Below are 13,328 nucleotides of genomic sequence, written 5' to 3'. Positions count from 1 at the left end.
ATGACAGGATCATCAGTGCCTGAACGCTTGGGTACGCTACTGGAAAATGCACTGGCCTGTAAGGACTTAATTCGAATGTCATACTCTGCGGCAGTATGGCAGATCTCGGATTCAAGCTGGTAACCCCAAAATGGTACGATCAAGTCATCAATTTGGGCATGCCATCGATAAGGGTCGAGCACAATGCGTAAGTCTCGCATGGAAGCAAATCCCAGTAGAAGGTCACCAGGGAAAGTAATCTGGTCGACAACAAGGAAGGAAGCAGTGAAGGCTCTACCTTGGATAGAAAAAGTTAGGGAAGTCCGACCTCGGACACGCAGGTGAGAACCAGCTACTCCACTAAGGGAGGACACATGAGTCGGTTCTACGAGAAGGACATGTCGTAACTGCTTATCCCTAAACAAATTAGACCTGATAATATTGACTTGCGCACCAGAGTCCATGAACAAATGAACGGGCGCATGATGAACAGATGCTTGCACTATAGGGCCTATGGTTGCATTGGAAGTTATGTGCAAACAAAAAGGTGGATTGTCATCAGCAAAGATTTGTTCCACTTCATCCCCAAAATCATCTATGTCAGAGACATGTGAAGCAACATCATCATCAGGATTGTCATTCTCAAGACTGCTTAAGGCTTCAAAGGAATTGTGAACGGGGATGGTGTACTCATTATCACCTACTGTCACCATGGGACGGTTTGACTTGGGCGCTCGAATTATCCCGAATTGGAAGAATGAGCCTGGTTCTGGTTAGTTTGAGAACCACGACGTCTGTTTCCTCTACGGGTTCTGCGGCTGGAACGGCTACGGAAAGACCTAGAGTACTGAAGGTTGTAGAGAGCATTGCACTCAGATGTGTCATGTCCATGTATTCTATGATAAGTACAGTAGGGAAGATCTGACTGGTACTCATCATCAGTACGACGCCTCTTAGGGTAACTATCAGGACAATTAATTGCAATATGGCCACGGAAGCCACAGTTGTAACAAGTCCGCTGACTATGGTTACTGAATGTACTATGAATACTACGAGGTTTATAATGACTCTGTACACTGGTCCTTGGTGATCGCTGCGATGGTTTACGACCACGATTTGTCTCTGTGGCGCAAACAAGAGGTGGTGCAGACTGAGGCATAGGTGTGAAATTACTTTTGATACATGGGAAAGTACCCTGGGGGCACAAGGAACGTACATGATTTAAGGCTGTAAGTGGTTCCAACGTCACAGTTGGAGGATTAGCCTCATAAGCACACACGGAAGCAGGCGGCATTAGTTCTTTGATTGCTCCAAAAGCTACTATTTTAGCAAACGGTGCTGTGAATGGTTTATCCTCGTCAGGGACAAAATCTGAGGACTGGACAGCATTGATAAATGATGATAAAAGTTTGTCTAATCGAACAGCAAATGCACTCAACGATTCATTGGTCATGGGTGTAGCATTCACAAGTTCCCGAAGAACGACATATGGATCAGCTGTTTTTATTGGTACAAGGAAAGATCGAATCAGTTCCTCATATTGTGACCACTTAGTAAGATTCCTGAAGTCTCGCATATCAAGGAGATCAACAACGTGAACAGCAGCAGTGGATCGATGAAGAGCTTCTTTAGCAAGTCTGATAAGACTTTCCTCTGAAGGAGGACCTTCAACTAGAGCATTAGCACGAGAACGAATGGCAGTAAACCATGCTTCAAGACTATGTACATGGCCATTGAATAAAGGTAACGCATCAAGGAAACACGAGTATAACTATAGTATCTCAGTGTCTGGGTCGGTCTGTCAGTCGCTAAGGGACTGGGAGGACTGATGACAGCAGCATCAGTAGCCTGAGAGGTCTGAGTGTCGACATTCACTAAAGTATCACTTGACGGTATGTGAAACATAATGGCACAGAAGTTGCATGAGAACAAATAAGGCAAAAAAAATAATGAACAATAAAAATGATACAAAAGGCTAAAATTGAAATAAAAGAGATGCAACTAATTCTTCAGAAGTAATAAAAAAAATGTCTAAGATACACTGCAAGAGGAAGGACAACTCAATGTAAAGGACTGCTGGACAAGATAAAAAAAATTACATTGAAATTTACAAGTAAAAATATTACTGGAGACTGAATTAAATGCAAAATGAGCTGTCTGTACTCTTGCTAATAAAGGAATTAACTAATAAAATTTTAAATCAATATAAAAAGTATAAAATAAAATTACTAAATTGTATGCAACGAGAGATAACTGGAAAATTTAAATATTTTCTAAGAATGCACAAACAAAATAAAAATATAATGCAAAGACAACATCAGGAAAATTAATAAAATGAAAAACAAGATGCAATAATAAACTGAGAATAATAATGCATAAAAATATCAATAAAAGAAAATAATTCACTGCAGAACAAGTGCAACAAAATAATTCACTGCAGCAAAAAAGTCTCACTGGGAAAATGTAGGTTAAATAATAAAATAAAAATATGAAGAAAAACTGATTGAACACTTTAACTCTTAATTGTAAATTAGACAAAACAATTTACTCAAACAGAGTAAAGAAAACACTTTACGTTAAAAAAGAAATTGAAATTACACTAAAAGTGAATTTGTTCAAAGAAATATGAAAAATATGAATAAAATAAAACAAGAAACAAACGGGAAGTGTAACACTTACAAGTGGCGGGGCACACAACACTTAATCACGTATTCATTATTTTAGTATATTCTGACAACAAAATCTTGCTGTGACTGATACGACAAAAATTTGCTGGCAAAAATAATGGTACACAAGTCTGCGAAAAAATTAGAGGAATGAGACACTGCTGGCATATGAAAAAAAAAGGTACACATAGAAATAAATGGATAATTTGGTATACTGGGGTGAATATCACTGCATGAACTACAAGGACAAATACTGGAGAATACAATGCTGAAAGAACACAAGATAAAAAAAATGAATCACTTCACACGGAGTGACTGACTGGTACACTACACAATAATACTTACTACAGACAGAGAGTAGCATAAAATAAAACAGAGATAAAAAAAATATGAGATGAGTGATAACACTGAAAAAATATTGCAAAAATAACGAGTCAAAGAAACACTGAGTCTACACTGAAAATACAAGGCTTAGAGTACACAAGAAATTCACTGTAAATGTCTCACACACGCAAATGTCTTTAAATGCAAGAAAAATGTCTCTAAACAGAAAATTATCACTGGAGTCTGGAGTAGTAGACGGGATGACTAGTGATGAGGGGAAGGTTGTCCTGTGCGGGTGATATGCCTCCTACGCCTCCTACACTCACACTGTCGTCGTGAAGAAATGCGCTTTCTAGGTGAACTCACATAACTGGCTTTATCGTTGGCGCTCAGCTACAATCTTGACCAATTATGTGAGCCAAAACAGTATTAGGACCCGGTACAAGGGTGAAAACAGCCAGGTAGGTGAGGTGGGTGGCTGGTGGTGGTGGTGGTGGTGTTGGGGGCAGCGGAACAAGCTGGCCCTGTGCGCTCTCACTGCCACGCACTTCTCACCATGCACAAGGAATGATGAAGACCACTCTTACCAGCATCCAAGCACAAGTGATATATGAGACAATACTTCAGAGGAACTTGCGTGGCTTACTTCTCTCTCTCAGCTGGGTTAGAAGCTGGGTTGGCTGACAGGCTTAACCCACGAGAATGGCTGACTGGAAGACTTTAACGATGCACACAGCATGAAGGAGCAGGTGGATGACAAGAGACAGGCTGGATGATAGGCTGACTGGCGTTCACTTCCACAGTCTGGCTTACTGACTGGCTTAATTGCAAAATCCGGGTCAACCCCTCAGAGATTGAAGCAATTAGCACACGAACTAAGCCAGGAAGCTTGAAAAACGGCTGCAACAGGCTTGCAGGCTGGAGTACACAGGGTGGTGGTGAGTGAGGGTAAGCGGCTAGCTATGGTTCACCTTTGACCTGCCGGCTCCCCACAAACAGTCTTCTAACGTCTTGAAATACCCTTAAATCCACGCTCCCACACCGCTGTCACCATTTGTCATGTGGGTTTCGAAAACGTGGATAGGGTAAAAATACTCACGTAGGCTGGTAGTATGTATAATATAACGGAATGTGTGTGAAGGCGCCAACCGCCGTCCTGCCTCTCTGCTCTCTATCGTAAGACTAGATTAACTGACCCACCAGTGTCTATGGGTGAGGTGGTGTTTGAAATCCTGCTATGGTCAGCAGCAATATGAATACAGTCAGTGATTCACGCAGAGACGGTTGGTAGTGAGTCATCTACTGGTACACTGGTTACTGGTAACTGGTTACTAGGAACTGATACTACTACTGAGATACATTCCATCATGTTTCCAGTATGATGGATACATTCCATCATGTTTCCAGTATGATGGCTACATTCCATCATGTTTCCAGTATGATGGATACATTCCATCATGTTTCCAGTATGATGGATACATTCTATCATGTTTCCAGTATGATGGATACATTCCATCATGTTTCCAGTATGATGGATACATTCTATCATGTTTCCAGTATGATGGATACATTCCATCATGTTTCCAGTATGATGGATACTTTCCATCATGTTTCCAGTATGATGGATACATTCTATCATGCTTCCAGTATGATGGATACATTCCATCATGTTTCCAGTATGATGGATACATTCTATCATGCTTCCAGTATGATAGATACATTCCATCATGTTTCCAGTATGATGGATACATTCTATCATGTTTCCAGTATGATGGATACATTCTATCATGTTTCCAGTATGATGGATACATTCTATCATGTTTCCAGTATGATGGATACATTCCATCATGTTTCCAGTATGATGGATACATTCTATCATGCTTCCAGTATGATGGATACATTCTATCATGTTTCCAGTATGATGGATACATTCTATCATGTTTCCAGTATGATGGATGCATTCCATCATGTTTCCAGCATGATGGATACATTCTATCATGTTTCCAGCATGATGGATACATTCTATCATGTTTCCAGTATGATGGATACATTCTATCATGTTTCCAGTATGATGGATACATTCTATCATGTTTCCAGTATGAGGGATACATTCTATCATGTTTCCAGTATGAGGGATACATTCCATCATGTTTCCAGTATGAGGGATACATTCCATCATGTTTCCAGTATGATGGATACATTCTATCATGTTTCCAGTATGAGGTATACATTCTATCATGTTTCCAGTATGATGGATACATTCTATCATGTTTCCAGTATGATGAATACATTCCATCATGTTTCCAGTATGATGAATACATTCCATCATGCTTCCAGTATGATGGATACATTCTATCATGTTTCCAGTATGATGGATACATTCCATCATGTTTCCAGTATGATGAATACATTCCATCAGCTTCCAGTATGATGGATACATTCCATCATGTTTCCAGTATGATGGATACATTCTATCATGCTTCCAGTATGATAGATACATTCCATCATGTTTCCAGTATGATGGATACATTCTATCATGCTTCCAGTATGATGGATACATTCCATCATGTTTCCAGTATGATGGATACATTCCATCATGTTTCCAGTATGATGGATACATTCTATCATGTTTCCAGTATGATGGATACATTCCATTATGTTTCCAGTATGATGGATACATTCTATCATGCTTCAAGTATGATGGATACATTCTATCATGCTTCCAGTATGATGGATACATTCCGTCATGTTTCCAGTTTGATGGATACATTCTATCATGCTTCCAGTATGATGGATACATTCCATCATGTTTCCAGTATGATGGATACATTCCATCATGTTTCCAGTATGATGTATACATTCTATCATGCTTCCACTATGATGGACACATTCCATCATGTTTCCAGTATGATGGATACATTCTATCATGCTTCCAGTATGATGGATACATTCCATCATGTTTCCAGTATGATGGATACATTCCATCATGTTTCCAGTATGATGGATACATTCTATCATGCTTCCAGTATGATGGATACATTCCATCATGTTTCCAGTATGATGGATATATTCTATCATGCTTCCAGTATGATGGATACATTCCATCATGTTTCCAGTATGATGGATACATTCTATCATGCTTCCAGTATGATGGATACATTCCATCATGCTTCCAGTATGATGGATACATTCCATCATGTTTCCAGTATGATGGATACATTCCATCATGCTTCCAGCATGATGGATACATTCCATCATGTTTCCAGTATGATGGATACATTCTATCATGCTTCCAGTATGATAGATACATTCCATCATGTTTCCAGTATGATGGATACATTCTATCATGCTTCCAGTATGATGGATACATTCCATCATGTTTCCAGTATGATGGATACATTCCATCATGTTTCCAGTATGATGGATACATTCTATCATGTTTCCAGTATGATGGATACATTCCATTATGTTTCCAGTATGATGGATACATTCTATCATGCTTCAAGTATGATGGATACATTCTATCATGCTTCCAGTATGATGGATACATTCCGTCATGTTTCCAGTATGATGGATACATTCTATCATGCTTCCAGTATGATGGATACATTCCATCATGTTTCCAGTATGATGGATACATTCCATCATGTTTCCAGTATGATGTATATATTCTATCATGCTTCCACTATGATGGACACATTCCATCATGTTTCCAGTATGATGGATACATTCTATCATGCTTCCAGTATGATGGATACATTCCATCATGTTTCCAGTATGATGGATACATTCCATCATGTTTCCAGTATGATGGATACATTCTATCATGCTTCCAGTATGATGGATACATTCCATCATGTTTCCAGTATGATGGATATATTCTATCATGCTTCCAGTATGATGGATACATTCCATCATGTTTCCAGTATGATGGATACATTCTATCATGCTTCCAGTATGATGGATACATTCCATCATGCTTCCAGTATGATGGATACATTCCATCATGTTTCCAGTATGATGGATACATTCCATCATGCTTCCAGCATGATGGATACATTCCATCATGTTTCCAGTATGATGGATACATTCTATCATGTTTCCAGTATGATGGATACATTCTATCATGTTTCCAGTATGAGGGATACATTCCATCATGTTTCCAGTATGAGGGATACATTCCATCATGTTTCCAGTATGATGGATACATTCTATCATGTTTCCAGTATGAAGTATACATTCTATCATGTTTCCAGTATGATGGATACATTCTATCATGTTTTCAGTATGATGAATACATTCCATCATGTTTCCAGTATGATGAATACATTCCATCATGCTTCCAGTATGATGGATACATTCCATCATGTTTCCAGTATGATGGATACATTCTATCATGTTTCCAGTATGATGGATACATTCCATCATGTTTCCAGCATGATGGATACATTCCATCATGCTTCCAGTATGATGGATACATTCCATCATGTTTCCAGTATGATGGATACATTCCATCATGCTTCCAGCATGATGGACGCATTCCATCATGTTTCCAGTATGATGGATACATTCCATCATGTTTCCAGTATTATGGATACATTCCATCATGTTTCCAGTATTATGGATACATTCCATCATGTTTCCAGTATGATGGATACATTCCATCATGTTTCCAGTATGATGGATACATTCCATCATGTTTCCAGTATGATGGATACATTCCATCTTGTTTCCAGTAGGATGGATACGTTCCATCATGTTTCCAGTATGATGGATACATTCCATCATGTTTCCAGTATGATGGATACGTTCCATCATGTTTCCAGTATGATGGATACGTTCCATCATGTTTCCAGTATGATGGATACATTCCATCATGTTTCCAGTATGATGGATGCATTCCATCATGTTTCCAGTATGATGGATACATTCCATCATGTTTCCAGTATGATGGATACGTTCCATCATGTTTCCAGTATGATGGATACATTCCATCATGTTTCCAGTATGATGGATACATTCCATCATGTTTCCAGTATGATGGATACATTCCATCATGTTTCCAGTATGATGGATACATTCCATCATGTTTCCAGTATGATGGATACATTCCATCATGTTTCCAGTATGATGGATACGTTCCATCATGTTTCCAGTATGATGGATACATTCCATCATGTTTCCAGTATGATGGATACATTCCATCTTGTTTCCAGTATGATGGATACGTTCCATCATGTTTCCAGTATGATGGATACATTCCATCATGTTTCCAGTATGATGGATACGTTCCATCATGTTTCCAGTATGATGGATACATTCCATCATGTTTCCAGTATGATGGATACATTCCATCATGTTTCCAGTATGATGGATACGTTCCATCATGTTTCCAGTATGATGGATACATTCCATCATGTTTCCAGTATGATGGATACATTCCATCATGTTTCCAGAATGATGGATACATTCTATCATGTTTCCAGTATGATGGATACATTCTATCATGTTTCCAGTATAATGGATACGTTCCATCATGTTTCCAGTATGATGGATACATTCCATCATGTTTCCAGTATGATGGATACATTCCATCATGTTTCCAGTATGATGGATACATTCCATCATGTTTCCAGTATGATGGATACGTTCCATCATATTTCCAGTTTGATGGATACGTTCCATCATGTTTCCAGTATGATGGATACATTCCATCATGTTTCCAGTATGATGGATACGTTCCATCATGTTTCCAGTATGATGGATACATTCCATCATGTTTCCAGTATGATGGATACATTCCATCATGTTTCCAGTATGATGGATACATTCCATCATGTTTCCAGTATGATGGATACATTCCATCATGTTTCCAGTATGATGGATACGTTCCATCATGTTTCCAGTATGATGGATACGTTCCATCATGTTTCCAGTATGATGGATACGTTGCATCATGTTTCCAGTATGATGGATACGTTCCATCATGTTTCCAGTATGTACTTTACATATACGCAGCCCATATGTTTTTATAATGAGACTAACATATACGTGAAAAAAATATGCTTAGTATTGAACAGTACTTAAAGAAAAGTAATGAGAATATTTGATCTTTTCTTAAATAAAACCAGCTCTTCCACCATAGTCTAGAAACAATTAACTGTGAAAGTCGTCTTCGAAAATGTAGGCACTATGTATAAATAAATTTCAGTGAATAAACAGAAAATTGAGGATCGAACGCTGAACGACCCACACGGGTTTAGCACTTTATGGAATGTATTAACTGCTAGCTATATTTCGGTCTCTGCTCGACCGGAGAAAGTTATCCCTGTACTGTATAACTCCAGCACCCTGCACCTCAATGTACGTGATTGGACTAGTGCAGAGTGCGGCATAAGTTTGTAATGAACCAAATAACAACAAAAAGGCACAATACCGTGACTGGAACGTTACACAAATAACCCGCACATAAAAGAGAGAAGCTTACGACGACGTTTCGGTCCGACTTGGACCATTTACAAAGTCACACTGACCAGAAGTGGAGCAGGACGGCTATATATAGGCAGGAAGAGGTGGTGGTGGTAGTAGTAGTAGTAGTAGTAGTAGTAGTAGTAGTAGTAGTAGTAGTAGTAGTAGTAGTAGTAGTAGTAGTAGTAGTAATAGTAGTAGTAGTAGAGGTAGTAGTAGTGGTAGTAGTGGGGAATAAGGAGGAGGAGCCAGTCAAATACAAAGAAAGGGGAGCACTGCAAGGGAGATAGGTGCCCACAGAGGGAGAGCAAACACACAGAGGTGGGTGAAAGGGGAAGTGGTGAAATAAATAAAGAAGGAACAGAAACACGAGACAGAAGAAAGAAAGACAACCCAGAGGAGAAAAAGGAAAGAGGAAAGGGGAAGAGGGAGAAGAAAAAAAAGAAAAAGAAAAAATGAGGAGTCAGGTTAAGTCACGGGTGTTCTGAAGTTTGGAGCATTTTACAATGTAGTGGGAGAGGAAGGCATCTACAGAGACGAAGCCAGGGCTAAGATTCATACAAGGAAAGTTGTGTATTAGAGAGGATTCAACTAGACGGCGACTGTTCGAGTTGGAAGTAGGGAAGACGGTTTTAGCAGAAGACCAGTCAATAGGATGGCTATGATCTCTGACGTGACAGAAAAGCGCATTGTTAGTGTCGGCAAGCCTAACACTATTTTTGTGCTCCCTAAGTCTGTCAGAAAGAGATCGACCAGTTTCTCTGAAGTACTGAAGAGGACAGGAGGAGCAAGAAATAGAGTAGACACCAGGAACATCTGTAGAGGGAGGAGAGGTATGAACGAGATTAGTGCGAAGAGTGTTAGTCTGGCGGAAGGTAAGCTGGATGTCTAAGGGACGGAGAGAATTGTTGAGATTATAAAGACCGGAAATGTAGGGAAGGCAGAGGACAGAAGAGTTCCCAGGAGTAGAGAGTTTGGGAAAGAAGAAATTACGTTTAGCACGTGAGAGGGCAGAGTCTATGAAATGGGAAGGGTAGCCAAGACGGGAAAACGAATTATGAAGAGTGGAAATTTCTGCTGGAAGGAACTTAGGATCACAGATGCGGAGGGCACGGAGAAAGAGGGAGATAAGAACACTTTTCTTGACTGGGGAAGCATGATAGGAAAAGTAGTGAATGTACATGCCACTGTGCATAGGTTTTCGGTAAACGGAAAAGGAAAAACCTGTATCTGAGCGGTGGACATTTTTTCTTTTTCTTTTTCTTCTTCTCCCTCTTCCCCTTTCCTCTTTCCTTTTTCTCCTCTGGGTTGTCTTTCTTTCTTCTGTCTCGTGTTTCTGTTCCTTCTTTATTTATTTCACCACTTCCCCTTTCACCCACCTCTGTGCGTTTGCTCTCCCTCTGTGGGCACCTATCTCCCTTGCAGTGCTGACCTTTCTTTGTATTTGACTGGCTCCTCCTCCTTATTCCCCACTACTACCACTACTACTACCTCTACTACTACTATTACTACTACTACTACTACTACTACTACTACTACTACTACTACTACTACTACTACTACTACTACGACTACTACTACTACTACTACTACTACTACTACTACTACTACCACCACCACCTCTTCCTGCCTATATATAGCCGTCCTGCTCCACTTCTGGTCAGTGTGACTTTGTAAATGGTCCAAGTCGGACCGAAACGTCGTCGTAAGCTTCTCTCTTTTATGTGCGGGTTATTTGTGTATTGTAATGAACCAGTTAAATATCAGCACTGAAGATCTGAAGCGAGTCAGAAGAGGCATTCACAAGTCTTCATATGAAAACTAAAATCCAAATTTATTCAGTAAAAATGGCAAAGTGGGATATACACAGCCCAAATCTAAGTCACACTTTTCATTAGGGACGAGAACTTTGAAGTTAAGCTGAAGAGGCTCATTAAGTTTGAAGGCGATTATATTATAATCGCCTTATATTATAAATCGCGATTATACTATAAAGTTAACAGCGTTGAAGGGTTGAAGCTAATTGGATACGGCACTCAGACATTATCCCCGAAGGGCTACCTTTAAATGACTTTCTGGTTTTCTCTTTTATTTTTCTTCCTCTTACTTTTCGATTTCATTTCGCTCATAACTTGCTAAAATCCTCTGTATTGACGAGACATTGTCAATAAAGAATCGCATTGCGCTGCATTTGTGTCTAGTTTCCCATCGAGAAACCCCTCCACCTCCCTCCTGTCCGACAGGATTCAAATTTTGAATGACTGAGTTTGATAACGAAGAGAAGATTGTAGGAACGACTGGCATGTGCAGGTGCCCAGTGACCTAAGTTATTGAACCCATTTCCAGCATTCTGGAATAGCTCAGATAACGTCCAAAACCCTCAGCGGTGTAGCTTCAAACGTCATTAAAAGGTACCTCCTAATTCAACGACGGTGGAGAGTGAAATTCCAGTGCATAAGTGGAGATTTAATCATGATATTTATAAATATTGTGTGAAATTTTGATTCCTCTTTAATCATCACAGTGAAGATATATGTGTGTCCAAGTCTCCTGAGTAGCTTCAGAATTTAATGGCTGATGCATCTTACTGCCAGGATAGTTTCCATTCAGTTTAGTTCGTGTGGGCAAATTTGTCAGTGGAATAAATTTTCTTTTAAACTTGGTATCCTTGGATATTTTATCTAACTTGACTATCTTTAAAATACACAAGTTCAAGTTTTTTATTTAGAAGATATTAGATATTTTAATTACTAATACACATGCAAAAAGAAAATTGAAATATATTGAAAATTCTCATCTACTGAACCCCTAACTCTTGCACTGCGTGATGCCAATTAAAATTTGTTTTTACATACACTCTGAGCCTCACGTGTGAGGTGAAGTAACTGATATTACTGGCGGTGGTAGCATGTAAACCATAATTTTGCCATGAAGCTGTTGTATAAACAATTAAGTCACACTGGTGAATGAACATGTAGGTTTCAGCGAGGTTTCTCTCATGTATCATTGATCAATCATTTATATACGCAATGGCTTATGAAATTGAATTCCTCATTCCCTGAGCACTCGACAAAGCAAATGCAATACTAATGAAATAATTTAAATAGGCATTGAAGACATTAATAACGCTGGTTCATCATATGCTCTTAGTATTTTGAACAGGAGGGATTTATATTATATGTAACTCAAAGATTAGGAATCTTCTTGGTCAAGTCAGCAAAATTTATGATACTGACTTGAAACAGATTTAAAGGATAATGAGAAGCATGGCCGCCCATCTAGCACCAACGTAAAAGCTCTAAGAACATCTGCAAAGAATATCCTCACTTCTAGCCCATCTGTGGCTAAGACCCAAACTGACCCAACTGCCAGCGAATCTAAAGGTCCACAAACTAAAGACATCTTCATTCGATACGTATCGGTCCTAGGACCTTGTTTACTACAAATGATACAAGAGAATGAGTAAGCATAGTTTGTATAATGGAGAATGCTACGCATTCAGGGAAAAGCGTCAAGTCATTTAATAGCTGTCCCGTGGCAGCCGAGAAGAAATTTGTAATACTGAGGTATACTTTGGTAAAGTGAGATGTACTGGGGAATACTGAAGTACATTGAAGGGTATACCGAGGTATACAGTATACTAGTGCACAACTGTTGCGAAAATATCTTGGAGCCTACGGGGTAAAAGCCTTGTTTAGGGGCATATACGAAATATTACAAAATAAACCACCCTAGGGTCACACTTGTAACTTCACAAAAGCGCTTACTAGGTGGTTGATACTCAAGGTTTGATAAGCACACAGGGCAGATAAACTCACTTTTATAAAAAATAAACTATATTAATCATGGAAAAAGTACAGAAGGTGAAGAACACATGTAAATAAGGAGATT

Source organism: Cherax quadricarinatus, chromosome 26 (genome assembly GCF_038502225.1).
Source record: "Cherax quadricarinatus isolate ZL_2023a chromosome 26, ASM3850222v1, whole genome shotgun sequence".
NCBI classification, from domain to species: domain Eukaryota; kingdom Metazoa; phylum Arthropoda; class Malacostraca; order Decapoda; family Parastacidae; genus Cherax; species Cherax quadricarinatus.
Note: the sequence above shows the minus strand (reverse complement) of the source record.